At 47.4% G+C, this 16,724-nt stretch overlaps 1 protein-coding gene across 1 annotated transcript in view; it reads left to right on the top strand.

The window, feature by feature from the left end:
* The first annotated feature begins 573 nt into the window (after positions 1–573).
* The window catches only part of Znf831 (zinc finger protein 831), an 81,104-nt gene continuing 64,953 nt past the window's right edge, over positions 574–16,724 (top strand). Inside the window, 1 exon segment of the mRNA XM_090352584.1 lies at positions 574–743. The gene's annotated coding sequence lies outside the window, so the exon portion shown is untranslated.

Consider the following 16,724-nt stretch of genomic DNA (forward strand, 5'->3'; position numbering starts at 1 on the left):
CTGCTGCCTCTCCTTCCCAGGAAACTTTCACACCTCCTGCAATGCCAGGCTCTGCTGCCATCTCCTTCAGAAAGTCTTTCCTAAGCAGTTTCCTGGCTGACAGGAAACTGCTTCCTGGACCTGCTGCATTTTGGTTGGCTCTGGTCATGGCTGTCAGATCCTGAATAGTAGTGGGAATGCAGGTTCTGGGCCTTCTAGAACCCCCAGGCTCCCGGTGGAAGCTCTGCAAGCACTAGTGTCAATCTCATTTTCCAGGAAGACGTACGACCCAACTCTCATTCTTACTCATTGGTAGAGAACAGCCTCAGATCTAACGCAATATTTTTGCACACAGACTTTCTGGGCAGCCACCCCTGGTGTAGGAAAGATCGGTTAGATCAATAGATAGAATTACTAAAGATCTGAGCTGTGGGTGTCTTTTGCGGGGGGCAGGGGGGGGTCTTTGCTTTGTTTCTTCCTGTTTCTGAGAGTTGGTACTATCACATTTAGTAATGCACAGAGAATAATTGACTTCCTTTTTCTGAGCCAGACCAAGCTGCTCTCAGCCCGAGTTTCCTCCAGGTTGCTCAGAATGATACCTTTCTCAGTGACACATGGAGGTCGATCACAAATCAAGCCCTGGGAGGCCCTCCTCTTTTATTTGATCGTCTCAGGGGCACAGAGCATCGTCCCGCTGCTTCTAGACACCATCCTCGGAGCAGGAATTGCTAGGGGACCCCAGGATGCCTTCTCAGCAGAGGGAAGTGAGTGCCTACAGAGTGTGGATGTGTGCGGGGAGGTGTCTGGGGCATGGTGCTCTTTGGTGGGGCTTGCTCAGAGGTCCTGCCTGGATCTGGGGATGTTGTCTCAGGATTGTGCCAGAGTCCCAGGGTTTGAACCAGGGGGCAGAGAACATCTACGCTTCATAAAGGTATGTAAACACTCCGTGAGATTGAATTTGAAAGATGCCTGCATTTCTTTTCACCAACAAACTCTTGGCCCTGTGCTCTGAATGATATATTTATCTTCAAGCATAAAGTTACAAAGGAAATGCTCCATAAAACTGGGCCTGACCCAGTTCAGAAATTCTCTCCACCACTATAGCATTTGTCAAAATATTTGCTACAACTCTTGATGGCTGTCAGAAACCAGGCTCACAAGCCATATTCTTCTAAACATAAAAACATTAATAGGGAAATTTATTGCTGTATAAATGGTTTTATTCCCCAATAATTGGCCCAATTAAACCAAAGACGTGTGTTGCTTAGAAATATATTTTTGTATTAGCCAGAGAGTTTTCAATATGCACACACAGAATATAACCTAAGGATCAAAGTATTTGATAGAGACACTATTTATAGCTGTTCTGATCAGCGCTGACCTCCAAGGGCACATTCTTCAGTGACATTTACTGGGGTCCATGGAGCATGTGTTTATACACATATTTGCCTTCCCAGTCTCCAAAATAGTTAAGAGCTGGAGGGAATCTCAGATAAGCCAGGGAGGTAGGTTCAGAGAGGTAAGGAGCCACTCCTTTCCCTTAGCAAATTTTTCTGGAAGAGTAAAGCAGAGATGTTTATCTGCCATAATGCATGGAGGGACAGGATGCGACTTAGAACAATGAGGGCATCAGTTGACGGGGAAAGGCAGAACCGGTGTCAGGGTCAGTTTGAGATAATGTGCCTTCTCTCCGCCCTCACTATCTCTGTCTCTAGGAGCTCCTAGTGGGATCATAGGGTAAGACTAATCAGAGTAAACCCTTGGGTTGGGTGGCAGTTCCAGAGTCTGTGAGGTGAGCAGGGCACGCGGGCTCGTTTCCTCAGTGGCCCTCAGCTGGGAATCAGGGGGTGGAGGGGAAGAGGCCATTACAGAGAAGGAGTGTCATGTGGGCAGGCTGACCTGAAAGGTCCTGAGCAGCTTCTGCACAGCTGCCTTCGGAAATGAGCTCACAGCAAGGGGCCAAGGGTTACCAGCCAGAGACTTTCTCCTGGCAGCCACCATAAACATCATGAACACAGAAAATGAGACTGGAAGGGGAGGTGTGGTGGCTGCTGGGCCAGGAGCGGATCCTGTGGGTCCCAGGCTCATAAGCCCCCCCCCCATCCCAGCCACCCAACAAAGGAATCCAGAGCCTAGCCCTGAGAGAAGTGAGGCACAGCAGCAGAGGTGGAGTGCCTGGCTCAAGGTCACAGGGTTTGTAGGTGACAGAGGTGCGAAGAAAGGTCTTGGCTGAGGTCTGGTAATTGGCTCACTCATGGTGGCCCTGGGGGTGGCATGCAGATAGGCTAAGCCCAGCTGGAAGGTGGTACCAGTTGAGTTCCAATTGATTAACAGGACTTCTCGCCCCAGGAATGGCTGACCACCAGGCCAGTCTTCACAGGTCCTCTGGCTGCCATTTCTTTGTGGTCACTTGGACTTCATGGCATGCTGGTAGCAGTGGTAGCCACAGAAATGTCTTCAGAGAAGGGTGCTTGTGAATAAAAGTGAGGCGATTCGAAACATGGAGAAAAGGAGGCCAGAGAAGAGGCTGTGTTGCTGCACAAGCCTCCATGAGGCTCCTGGCAGAGCCATGGGCTGTGCACAGAGTGATAAGGACTCTGCAGAGGCCTTGCAAAAGTAAGACCTAACCCAGAGAAGCCCCAAAATACCCGGCTTGCAAACTCTAGCCACCATTATCACTGCTGGATGTTGACGCTGATGTACTCAAGACACCCAGTCTCCCAATCCCTGCAAACCCCTCTCCGTCCATACTCATTCCCTTTGGCTCTCCCCTCTCTCTAACCAATGGCAGCTACCAATCCCTTCTCCAGTTCTAAGATTTGCCAGTTTTTTCAGTTTCTTTAAGAGGATTGGCCTACTTTTCTCAGCACAGTTCTCCAGAGATTCACCCACATGATTATTTTGTGTGTTAATAGTTCGCGCCTTTTGATTGCTGAGTACTAGTCCATGGCATGGTTAAGTCACAGTTGGCTTAAACACTTAATTATTGAAGGCTATTTGGGATGATGGTTGTTTTGGCTATTATAAATGAAGTTGCTACAAACATTTGTATGCAAGTATTCATAAAGATGTATTTTTATTTGTCTGGGATAAATGCCCAGACATACCATGGCTGGCTTAAATGGGAATTGTATGCTTCCTTTAGTAAACTGCCACCTTCTTTCTTTACTGTCTTATCCTCAGTGTCTCCAGTGGTTTTTACATGGTTGCCAGCACAGTGCGTTTCACTTCCTGTTGTTTTTCAGAATATGACATGTCCGTGCAGTTTCAATGTGCATTTCCTATGTGGTGCATGTGTGTGAGATACACACACTCACATATATACACGTGCAGGACACTAAAATGCATATATAGTCATACAACAGAATTTTATTCATCGGTCAGAAAGAAGGATATTTGTCGTTTTCAGGGAAAGAGACTTGGTTAACACGAATATATACGTTAAGTGAGGTAATTCAGCCTCAGAAAGGCAAAAGGCTCGTGTTTCCTCTCATCTGTAGAAATCAGACCTAAATGCTAAACTTCCATAAGAACACATAGAGGAACATATGCACATATACAGAAATAACTGTGCAGGGGACAATTCCAGCAGTGTGACTTCTTTGAATGATTAATTTACAGTGTAACAAAACTGGTAGTAGGAAGGTAGAACTCGTGTTGTCAGTGCCTGGGGAGGGGGAGGAGGCCAAGGAGGAGCAGGTAGACCAGTGGAGACAAGAAGGGTGGGTGAGTCAGTCACGAAATATAATGTATGCACGTGGAAATGGAGCCAGGTAACTTTATAGGCTTGGGTGGGGCTGGGAGAGACAAAGGAGCAGGAGGAGAGGCTGACATGGGGTCAAGATGCAGTGTTGTGACAGGCAAACTGACTTGCAGGATTGAAATAGAAAGATAATAAAAGAAATTTACATTTCCTTGGTAGCCAAAGGTGTCACATGCCTTCTCATGAGCTGCTTAACATGCCTGTATCTTCCTTGGTGATAGGCTCATTTCCTAATTGGATTGTTGTTGGATTTTTGTTTACTGTTCATTCGTCATCGCTCTTTATACATTCTGTGATGAGGCCTTCAGTAGATAAGTTGTTTACAAAGATTTCCTCTAGGTCAGTAGCTAAGCATTTCCATTCTTTTATTATAAACAAGGGTTTTATAGACCAAAATAATTAAGTTTTGGTGAGGTCCCACTTATCCATGTTTTTTGTTTTCTTTTATGGCTCATGCTATTTTTATCAACTCTCTCCCATGCCCTCAATTTGGGACTGTCTCCTGTGATTTTATTTTCCCCTGAAGCTTTAAAGTTTTACGTTTCCTGTTTAAGCGTATTTTATAATTTTAGTTAGTCTTTTTTTCCTCTGTGTGAGTAAGAAGCCGTGAGCTTTAAGTGGATATTTCTGGTTTGTTCTGGCCCTTGAGTGTCTATTGTCTCCATACCAATTGATGGACGTCTGAACATTTTCTCCAGGGGTTTAGAGGTTACTCTGAGCCTTTGCAAAAGTCAACTGGACCTCTTTTGTACAACTACCTAAAGTAAAGAAAAGTAGATCAACTATTCCTAAAAACAACCCTGTTGGGCTTTTCGTCCTCCTCCTCCTGCTCCTGCTCCTGCTCCTCCTCTTCTTCCTCCTTTTTTCTTCTCCTCCTGTTCTACTTTGCTGTTGTTGTTGTTGGGCTTGAACTCAGGGCCTGTGCTGTCCCTGACCCTCTTTGTACTCAAGGCTAGTGCTTTACCACTTGAGCCACAGCTCCACTTTCAGTTTCTTTTTTTTTTTTTTTTAATGGATCACGGGGCTTGAATTTGACCTGGGTGCTGTCCCTGAGCTCTTCAGCTCAAGGCTACTGCCCTATCCTTGAGTCAAGTCCCACTTCTCATTTTCCTAGAGATTAATTGGAGATAAGAGTCTCAGGTCCTTTTGTGCCGGGCTGGCTTTGAACCTTGATCCTCAGATCTTAGCCTCCCAAGTAGCTAGGATTATAGGCGTGAGCCAGTGAGCCACCACACCCGGCTTGCTTCCAGTTTTTGAGTGGTTAATTGGAGATAAGTGTCTCATAGGGACTTTCCTGCCAGGCTGGCTTTAAACTTCAACCCTCAGATCTCAGTCTCTTGAGTAGCGTAGGATCACAGGTGAGAATCACAGTGCTTGGCTCTTCTGCTCTACTGAGCTCTATGTCTCCTCCTCTCTTCTTAATACAGTCTTGATTACTGTGGCTGTGTAATAGGTTTTCAAATTGGGTAGGCAGATTTTCCCTTGTTTATTAGCCTTCTTAAAAATGATGGAGTAATGCCATTTCCTAATTATATAGCTTTTAGACTTTTCAGAAAATTGCACTGGAATTCTGGCAGGAATTGCATTAAATCTGTATATCAACATAGTAAGAACTGACATTTTTACTAGGTTGAATCTTCCAGTCCATGAATGCAATGTTATTTCTATAGTCTTTGAGGTCTTTTATCTGTTTGGGGGATTTCAGTATGTAAGCCTTATAGATGGTTTGTTAGATTTACACCTAAGTATGTTATTTTCTGAGCAAGTATAAATGCATTGCTTTTTAAATTCTGGTTTCCAGTTATTCACAGCTAGCTATGTAAATATGATTGATTTGTGTGTGCATGCACTCGTGTGTGCATATGTGTGTGTGTGTGTGTGTGTGTGTGTGTGTGTATCTTGTGCCTTGCTGAACTTACTTGTTTGTTCTAAGAGAGTATTTTTGTAGATTCTTGAGATTTTTCTCCTTAGACCATTGTGCCATCTTCAAACGGGGACAATTTTATTTCTTCCTTTGCTGTCTCCACACACCTTTCCTGTTCCGGTGTTTTGTATGTCTTTCCTGAAGTACTGTACTGGCTGGAACCTGTTAGCCGTGAACAGGAGAAGGAGTGAGTGTTCTTGTCCTGTTGTTGACCTGTCAGGGAACAGGCATTTGGTTTTACCATCAAGCATCACGTCAGCTCTACTATTTGGCAGGTGCACTTTAACACATTAAGAAGATTTCTTTCTATTTCTCCTTTTCAGGGGGAGTTTTTCACAAGTGGGTGTTGGATTTGTCAAAAGCCTTTTCTACACTAATTGGTGTAATTATGTAATTTTTCTTCTTTGTTAGTTGGGTGGATTACACCGTATGCACCCCGGACCCTTTGGTCGAAGTGTGGAGTTCTTTTCTCTCATAGAATTCTATAGCTACTACTTGCAAAAGGTTTTATATCTGTGTCCACCAGGGATTTTGGTTTGCAGGGGTCCTTTTTTTCAGATTGTATAATGTCAGGTAATGTCCGTATAGTGTCTGGGTTCATAAAATTAGTTGGAAAGTGTTTCTTCCTCTTCTATTTTCTGGAAGAGATTCTATACAATTGGTGTTAATTCTCCTTTAAAAGTTAATTCTCCACATCAGGGTCTGGGGCCTTGTTATTTGAGAATGTTAAAATCACAAACTCAATCTGATGCTAGCTATCGTGCTGTTTGTACTATTGATTTCAGATTAAGTAACTTGTGGCAGTTCGTACTTTTCTGGTGCCTTTGTTCATGTCATCCTGGCTGTGCAGTGTGTGTGGTAGGGAAGTTTTTCCTGTGAGCCCTTGGTATCTGCAGGCTCTGTAGTGATAGCTCCTAGTTCATTTCTGAGATTGATTTTTGTCTTTTTTGTCTTTTTTCCTTTGTCAGTCTTGGAAGAGATTCTAAATTAATTTTGCTAATCTTGTCCAAAAACAAGGCTTTTGCTTCCTCTGTTGATTTTTCTCCTTATTTTGGTTTCAATTGTATCGATTTCTTCCCTTCTCTTCATTATTTCCTTCCTTCTTGCTTTAGGCTTGCAAGTTTTTCTTTTTCTTTTTCAACTAGATTGAGGTAGTAGCTTGGAGAATTGAAACTCTGGCTTTTTAATGTAAGTGTTTACTGCTATGAATTTCCCTCTCAGCACTGTTTTAGCTGTGTTCCGCAGATTTTGAGATGTTGTAGTTTTATTTTCATCAGTGTACTTTTTTTTTTTTTTTTTTTTGCCAGTCCTGGGCTTGAGCTCAGGGCCTGAGCACTGTCCTTGGACTTTCTCAAGGCTAGAGCTCTACCACTTGAGCCTCAGCACCACTTCCAGCTTTTTTCTATGTATGTGGTACCGAGGAATCGAACCCGGGTCTTCATGCATGCTAGGCAAGCACTTTAACCACTAGGCCACACTCCCGGCCCCATCAGTGTACTTTTTGTTACACTTGAGACTTCCCCTTCAACCCCAGAGATGAGTGTCAAGTGTCTTATTTAGGTTTTGAGAATGTATAATTTTCCTATCCTCTTTCTATTTCTGATCTTTAGGTTGATGACACAGTGGCCTAAGAACTCACTTGGTCTTAATGCAGTGCTTCCATTCTGCTTATGTTACTTCATGATCTGGGATCGGGCCTAGCCTGATACAGCTCTGGAGCCAGTCAAGGAGCAGAGAGCACACGATAGGTGAAATGAGGAACAAAGAGCTATACTAAAGAGGAACCCTGGACGCTGTCTGACACAAGGTGACGTCCTCTGGGGACCGAGAGGGAGCCTGAGGAAGGCACGTGTGGAACGAGACTGGGCACTGTGGGAGCGGAGGTGGTGCACCAGTGAGTAGACTGCAGGCAGCTGCAGGTCTCCTGAGCGTGTGCGCATGGCATGGCGGGAAGTGGCTGTGTTGAGTGCACTCTAACCACGGGCAGGCAGATTATCCTGTCAGCTGGGGGTACTCCAGAGGAGTGGCAGAGCTGGGGCCTGGGCTGCAGGAGGCTGCCTCAGGCTGGCCTCTCTCACACGGTGAGGGCGGCAGGTGGGTTACTTCCAGGAAGAGCCCCCCTCCCCGGGTGCCCAGGGAACCTGTTCTCCACCCATGGCCTGACCACCGATGCCCCTGTCCTTGGAAAGTTCAGGAAGACACTTCTTTTTGCAGTAGGCCTTCAGCCATGCCTGTTGGGAAAACGTGGCTTCATGCCCACTTTGAGGAGAAAAGCTGGGTAGAATCACGTTGTTTAACCGGACAGAACGTTCTAGAGGGAATGTTGCACAAACACAGCTACAGTCACCAGTGCTCCTTCTCTCTCACCCCCTTCATGGCGTCACAGCGGCTCTTTCTGCCTCACAAGAGGAAGGCCGTGATCTCCCTGTCTTCAAAACGGGCAGGCAGAGTCACTGTGTCCCATGAGGGCTGTTTGTCACTGCCCCCCTTCAGCTAAGGTCTCACTGGACATCCTGCTCCCCTGAGACTAACTGTCGCGCTCACCTCTGAAAACTCATTATTTCCTTCCCTAAAAATAAGAAGCAGGAGAAAGACGTGGACACTGTTACGTATAGGTGAAAACCAAACTTCCTCCACATACTAATCACAGGAAACATACAAAGCCGCTGCTGTGGCTTCAGCCATTGTGCGACTGGTTCTGAGGTTGCAGTACACTGCTGTGGCTTCCTTCTTCAATTGCTGGTCCACATTTTCCTTGGCTCAGGCAGAACCTTGGCTGCTCTGGCTACTTTTCTTCTTGGTAAGCTTAACCATCCCTGAAATGTTTGCCTATTTACTTTTCTTCAAAACCACAGTCATTCTAGGGTGTGCCTATGAGGGCCTTTGAGGAAGAATCACCATGTGGCTTTGGGCAGGCAGTACAGGGTCCTCTTTCAAGGTGATCTGGATTTCTCCTCTGTCAAATGCCGGTGGCTCTACAAACTGACTTTGTTCTTAAAGCTGAGCAAAAGGCTGTGGTTCTTCATTGGAGAATCCAATCGGATTTCTTGGCTTCTGCCCTGACGAGTGGTCTTTCTGGGTAGAGTGAGCGATATTTTCGAAGGCTGGCTAGGGGTTTTACCCTAGCGACACCATTGGCCCTGCTGGCACCAGTCCCTGTGGCTCACATGCCTACCTTATTGTTGACATTTAAGGAATGCCACTTGGCCTTGTACAGTTCTGAGGTCCCATTATATCACCTGGAGCTGAGGAAGTGTCCTCTGTAGCCCCTCCCTGGCCCAAAGAAAGCAAGCAGAGAGCTCAGATGGGATGCCAGGGCTTTGGTGAGGGGTGCTCTGGTCTCCAGAGGAAGGTAGCTGGGGAGGAGGGTACTGAATGCCCAGCATTCCTTTTGGCCTTCAGACTCCCTTCTCCATCCTGCAAGGGACGCTTTGGCATTTTCACTGAGTCAGCTCTAGGTCTCCAACCCACCCAGCCATCAACCAGCAAGGAAACTGGGACCGGCATGCCTCGATGCCTTCCGGTCCCCCTGCGTATCTGGCAGGAGCACCCTCAGGAATGAATTCAGTCGAATCATGGCTGTTTACCTCCTTTCAGACACGCTCCTGGTCCATTTGCACACACTCCTGACTTCTGGCTAGTGTGGAAGGGCTTCATCTCCTTGGGCATCCGAGCCGTTTCTTCCTGGGTTGTTGTGAGTGGCTATTTGGAGGCCATGCTGAGCTGTCTCTGTGGCCGATGGGGGCGGTCGTGGTGAGTTCTGGGAATCACTGATGCCCCAGTCCTCTTTCAAGGCATACCAACCCCAGTCAAGTGGTGTCACCTGGATGACCCGAAGTCTGCTGCTCTTTACCAACTCCGGGGTAACCAACTCTGCACAGAAGAGCCTGCAGCACTGACTGGCTCTAAGAAGAACCACCCATAGCCAACTTTAGGATCCCTCTCTTTCCCGATACCCCAAACCCCACCGGAGAAACCGGGCAAGACTGAATCCTCTGCCGCTTTAATTCTGCGCCTCGCACCATTGCATCCTCATTTGGATTTTCACCAAGGCCATCCCCATGGCGGTGGCAGGCAGGAAGCCATCTGATTCTCCAACTCTGGCCTGAGGTGGGCGTTAACGGAGCTGAGCTTGTAATTTGCTGCCTGTTAAGCACTCAAGGACATTCAGAAAAATCCATTTCACACCACAGTCCTCTTCGCTGCCGCACACCAACCAGAGCCACTCCAGCTCCCAAGGCCCTGGATGTGACACCAGCAGCAGTTGGTGGTGGCTCAATTAATTGTGAGACCATGGATTAAAGGAGTGGTATTTCTCACGGGCAAGTTCCAAGGCACGCCCCCCCCCCCCCAAGCCCTGTGTTGTCCTGGGACCAAATCTGTGGTGGCTTCTGTTCAGTCAGGAGACAGAAACCACCTAGAACGTTACTCTGGGTGAGTGTAATGTAAGAACAATGAACCACAGTCAAAGAACAAGTGTACACCATGGGAGACAGCCCGGTAGTCCCCTGGGGTTAAGAGGGAGTGATATGGGAAGGATGAACTTGGGCGAGGACCAGGCTTATCTGGTTTAAGCCACTAGAGTGGAGAAGTTGGCTGCTTTAGCCAGCCTTGAGCAGGTCTGGAGGTTCTGAGTTGAGGGACCACCAGCTTCTAGAAGGCAGCGGGAACGTGAGCATTCCTTAACTGGGGACGTGGCTGTGCATTCATGAATCTGGACACTAGTGGGGTCAGAAGATTCGGAGCTCCCGTGCCACAGAGAGGGAAGTGGGGGGTTCCAGCGGGAAGAGCCCCTCTGTGTGGCTTCCTGGCCACAGGCAGGCCTGCGTCAGCGATAGATGAAGATGGGCCCAAAGCTATGGCTGTAGGGGAATCACGCATTTGGCCAGGATGCGTGAGACAGCCTCATACCAATAGGCGATTTCTCTAAGGATGACATCATGGACAGTCCATCCTGAGCATCTGTGGACCCAGTCAGGTATGGATGGGAGGCATTTGAAAAAAATAGACACACTGAGCAAGTACATCTTTTCTTTCTTTCTTTTTGTTTTTTGCCAGTTGGGGCTTGGACTCAGGGCCTGAGCACTGTCCTTGGACTTTCTCAAGGCTAGAGCTCTACCACTTGAGCCTCAGCACCACTTCTGGCTTATTTTTATGTATGTGGTACAGAGGAATTGAACCCGGGTCTTCGTGCATGCTAGGCAAGCACTCTACCACTAGGCCAAACCCCCGGCCCTAGTGCATCTTTTCTTAAACAGTGCCACTGTTCGTGTGGCACTTGTATTAGGTATTACAGCCATGTGGAGATGACTGACAGTGGAAGATGTGCAGAGGGCATTTGCAAATACAGCAGAGGCGGTACACTTCCACTTCTTGATTATGTTGATGGTGACACAATTGTACCTGCATGTCAAAATCTACAGAATGCTACCCTAAAAGAGTGTACTTTTACTCTGTACACACAGTACTGAATTAATGTCAGGATGGCCCCGCAGAGGGAGGGATTTCAGTTGCTCTCCTGCTCTTCCACCAATGATTCCTAATTTCTACCTGTTGAACCACAGCTTCTTGTGGTTCATGTAGTATACACACCGTGTCTGCATGAGCAGACCATCACACCTGGCCTTCCGGGGATGACCGGTGCTCAGAATGACACCGGTATTGGAGACTCTTTCCCCTACCCTCCTTTGAACTCAGAGTTGCATCTGTTTGCTATTTTCTGGCTAATTATTGTAATTACATAAAACAACAGGCATCACAGATAGAATATTCTGAATTACATTATTTCACATCATAAACGAATCTGTGTCTAGTCTGGAAAGCAATTATAGATCACATGGCCATGGAAGACTTTATTTTGTGTGTTCTAAGCTGCAGGGAATGGTGTCAGAACTCCCGCTCAGACTGACCTGTAGTGAGTCTGGTCTTGGGCTATGTGACCAGCCCGGAGGTCATATGCAATATGACATTTACTAGAGGAAGATTGGCAGTCATTGTCATGGTTCCTTCATGCTGGCCTGTCTTTGGACTTGACTGCACCAGCGAAGTAACCACACTATCATCAAAACAGGTCTCTTCCTTCTCTTTGTCATTGAACCAAGCATGGTGCCTCTGATATCAATCATTTCAGGCTGTTTTTAAGCCACCCATAGTTCTCTTCACTTTGTAGATGAGGAAACAAAGTCTTAGGGTAACAAAAGATTTGGCCAGAAAGGATCACCAAACCTGTGTGGAGTAAGCCAGCCTCTGGGTGCAGTTCCTTCCATTTTGAGGGTTATTCTTCAAACATACCATGTGCGCCCTGACCCGAGGGTTTGGCAGTAGTCTTTGTGGGGCCTGAAACTGTCTTCTCCAGGAGCCAGCCTGGCTCAGCCCTTTCCATTTCCTAGGCGTGCTACCTAGCCCTTTTCTGGGAATGACGGTCCTCCCTCCCTACCTTCACCCACTCTCTTCCCGTCCACCTCTCCCTTCCTTTCCCTGCTCTATCATTTTCATTATATCTTTCCCAAGATGCCACACAAACTATGTTTAAAAGCTATTTCATGTCTGTTTTCAGAATGAAATATGAGTTCCATAACATATACAAGCTCTTTTATTCACTGGTGTCCTGCACCCAGCAAAATGCCAGCTCATCCCCTTGTGCCCTGGAAGTGCTGCTTTCCGGTAACTCACCATCCCATAGCAAACAAGAGCCAATCATCTTCAACCCGCCAAGCAGCCTGGGCTCATAGGAAGTACTCAGTAACCATTAGAATAGACCCATCGATGAACTCAACAAGAGGTGGAAACTAAACTCGAATCATTGGCTTGTTTTTGTATTAGCCATACACCTCTCAAATGCCAGCTTAAAGAGTCCTACAAGACCCAACATGGCAGGCCAGGCTGTGTTATCTGGACCAAGCCAACTTTCTAGTGCCTCCCTCTTAACCACTGAGACTTCTAGCAAGATCTATGATCTTGTTCTCCCCCGCCCCCTCTCCATCAAGCACTTGACCTAAAATGAGTGTCAAAATGTCTACAAATGCTTGAGCTGCAGTGACCCAAGAAACAACAGCAGAAGGTCAATCTATATATATATTAAATAAAATTCAAATGAGCAGACTGCATATGTCTTTCAGAGATGGGCTGAGGAAATAGGATGCAGGCAGCAGATGGATGCTGCCCTTGGCTGCAGTGATTCTGAAACTGCCCCGGCTCTTGCAGGGAGCCTGGAGAATCTGGTTGGTGGGGTGTTAGAACACTGGAATATCTGAGGAGATGTCACGTGACTCATTCGAGCAGGGTCTTGTGAACAGTGACTACTTCCAGCATTGCATTCTTGGACAAGCGGGTGCTAGCCTCGAGAGCCAGTGCTCAGGCAGACCAGGCCAGCGGTTGAGGTGACCTTTGAAATTCTTCAGGTAGCCTCCATTCTGAAGTTAACCTGGGCACTGTCTAACAAACATCCCCCAAACAGCAGCTTCCGATGACCACTGTCCATTTAGTTCATGAATCTGTGGCTCAGAGATGGGCTGGCTTCACTAGCTGTCTCTTCTCATCTCAGCTGGGCTTACTGGTGACAGTGGTTGGATGCTGGGTCTAGCTGGACCAGGAGGGTGTTTTAGCTGGGAGCCTCTGGGTCTCTCCTCAGCTAGGGTTGTCCTTGAGACCGAGACAGCTCATCATCAATGCTACTTGGGTTAGTGGCCTCCGAGGTTTCCCTGGAAGAAGCGGCAGAGCCCCTTGCAGCAGAGGCAGGGTGTGGGAACAAGGTCGGCTTTCACAGTCTACGAATGCACATTCTTTCCCAGGACCTCCAACTCAGCCAGTCTTTCTTGTGGTGTGTGAGTTTCTCTTCTGTCCTAGTTTGGTCCGCAGATGCAGTCAGGGGGCGGGGTTTGGTGTTTGGTGTGCCATTATGTCCCATGTATAAGAGCCGCTGTCTCAGCTGAGCCCAGTCCCAGGCCCAAGCTGGAGTCTCATTTCCTTCTGATATTTGCCCACCACCTGAGGACTACGGGTGTGCTCGAGTGATGGAAATCACTGTGCATCTATTTGTTTATGGATATATGTATTTATTGGGTTCAACCTGTGAGGTTGAAGTCAGGCAAATTAGCATTGCTTGTGGAAGACTCTATCTATTAAGCCTGGGAGTTTCTAGAAAACCAAGAGGAGTCTCACGTGGCTTGGCTCCAGCAGAGTGACATCCATTCACCTCTCACTGGTGGAGATGAAAGTGTTCCAGAAAGAGAAAGCACGGAAAGCACGGGACTCGTTGTCAGCAGCTTGCTCCGTCTTTGCTGGGATGCACACAGGTAGAGAATACCTGTGAGTCCTTGCCTGTCCCCGTGTGACGGGTGAGAGACTGGAGGTCCTGGGTACTTGCTGAGTCCCACGGGTGGGTTAGGGGTGAGGCTGAGATTTTTGCTGGATACTCGCAGGCTCTCCATCAGCCAAAGGCAGCCTGGCCTCTGCCTTCCCCCCGCAGATATCTACCAATACTGCCTGTGTTGGGGGAAGTGGCGCCATTTGTGTATGACAATGAGGCGACTGCCTGGGATGCCCATGGGTTTCGGACCTGCTCACGCTTTCTGCACACTGTGTCTTTGTAAACTCCCTTCTGGCTTGCTCACTTCTCTTAATTTGTTTAAGCAAAAACATAATTTCATCACCAACCAAAATTAATTTGGGTGAATTGAAGGGCACGCGATTGTAGCGGAGACGGCGGGCAGCTGCCTCTGGTGAACGAGGCCAGTCTTGGGAACAGATTGCTGAGTTTGGAGCGTGGGTTGCTCAGATCCAGGGAACTCCACCCTCATAAGACCCTTCTAGGCCCTTCCTGACTGTGTCAAAAGTTTGGGGTGCTGCTGTACTGTGGGAAAATTCACCCACACATGTCATTTAAGTTGTCATTTCAGGTTGGGCCTTGGCAGGCTAGATGGAGCCAGTAATTGAGGAGAGGTTGACAAGAGCTGTTTATGGAATGGGTGTGATTAGGACCGGAGGCTGTGAGTGCTAAGTGCTGGCAGCAGGGCGGGGAGGGCTGTCACCATCTCAGAGCCACAGCTGGGACTTCAGGACACCTCCTGGCAAACGTGTGGCTGTTTTAGTTGTTCTTAGAGAAAACCAACTTTTCCTTTGCAGCAATGATTTCATGGCCCCCTTTCCCCTGCCTCTCCATGTATGATGCATGTTTGCTCTGGTTGCTCCATTCCTGGCAGAGACCAGAACATGCAGCATGTGGTTTTGCCTTGTGTTTTTTTGCTGGTGAGAATGGACATCTATGTGTTTCTCTCCTCTCTCTTTAGAACTGTTGTTGGTTTGTTTGTTTTTGTCGGTTGTGGGACTTGAACTCTAGACCTGGGTGTTGTCCCTGAGCTCTTCAGCTCAAGGCCACTACCTTACTCCTTGAGCCACAGTGTCACTTCCAGTTTCCTGGTGGTTAATTGGAGATGAGTTTCACAGACTTTAGTGCCCAGGCTGGCTTTGAACCGAGATCCTCAGATCTTAGCCTCCTACTAGATAGGATTACAGGCGTGAGCCACCATGCCAGGCTTGGTTGTTTTTTTTTTTTTTAAATGTTTTCAGAATCAACGATTTTTAGAGCAGTTTTAGCTACTCGGGAAGCTGAGATCTGCAGATCACAGTTCTAAGTCAACGCAGACTGAAAAGTCTGTAAGGCTTATCTCCAATTAATCACCAAAAAAGTTGGAATGGAGCTGTGGCTCAAGTGGTAAAGCTAAGTCAAGAGCACAAAGCCCCGAGTTTAAGCCCCAGTACCAACACACACACACACACACACACACACACACACACACACACACACACACAGTCCCACTTAAATTCTCTCTTACTAACTTCAGTTTTCAGTGACAGAGCCATCTCATTGGTGGTGCCTTTGCCATCGTGGCTGAGGTCATGTTTTACGTCAAGGTCCACTCTCTGGTGGTACGCTCATTGTGTGGGTTTGCCAGAGGCACTGGTATGTGGTCCCTGTGACCCTCATACAGAATGTATCTCCGACTCCTCCTTCCTATCCTCCATCCCGTGGCAACCTCGCACGTCTGCTCCCCCTGTTCCAACCTTCCCAGAAGGTCAGACAGTTGGGTTCATACATCGTGCAGATTTTCAGATTGCCTTCTGTCTCTTAGCAGCACACATTTAAAGTCCCTGTGTGTCTTTTTGTGCCTTGACGGCTCATTTCTTTTTATGGCTGAATAATGTGCCATTGTCAGCGTGTACCGAAGTCTGTTTATCTGGTCACCAACTGAAGGACACCTTGGCTGCTTTCACGGCTTTTTTGCAGCTATGTATAAAGCTGCTATAAACATCCACATACAGGTGTCTGTGCAACGGTGAGCTTTCTACTTGTGTAATCAGTATGTCTAACCGTTTTCTTTTTTATGTATTTTTCTTTTCTTTTTGCTGGTCCTAGGGCTTGATCTCAGGGCCAGGGTACTATCCTTTAGCTTTTTACCTCGAGGCTGACACTCTACTACTCAAGCCACAGCTCCATTTCTGGCTGGCTAAATTGGAGATAAGAGACTCGTGGACTTTCCTGCCAGCTGGCTTTCCAGTCTCAGCCTCCTGTGTAGCTAGGATTATAGGCATGAGCCATGGTGCCCGGGTCTCTCTCACTGTTTTAATTGAGTAAAGAACATGCATCATGACACCTACCTTTAGACTATTTTGAAGTGTCCATTCTGAGGCATTAAGGGCACTGGGCAGATTCGCATGGAGGTATCCCATGCAGGATCTCAAGTTTAATGGCACGCACCTGTGCTCAGGATGGAGAAACCTTCAGACAAGCTGTTAGTAGAGCACCTGGCTCGGAGCCAGTTCCTTTCCAAAGCCTTGGTCAAGTTTTCTCCATCACTTCCTCTTCCAGGACTCTGAAATTATCAGCTCCACTGGGATTTTCATGGTTTCTTTTTGCTCAGGGCTGTTTGGGATCTAGAAAGCTTTGGGCATTGTTTCTTTCCTTTGGTTTTCTCTACCTCCCCAACTTCCACTGGTCCAGAAACCTACCTATTTCTGTCAAAGAATATGACCAGCATGGAGAGCCAGGGGAGGCAGGAT

The sequence above is a fragment of the Megascapheus bottae genome, chromosome 18, assembly GCF_031878675.1.
Source record: "Megascapheus bottae isolate mThoBot1 chromosome 18, mThoBot2.hap1, whole genome shotgun sequence".
NCBI classification, from domain to species: domain Eukaryota; kingdom Metazoa; phylum Chordata; class Mammalia; order Rodentia; family Geomyidae; genus Megascapheus; species Megascapheus bottae.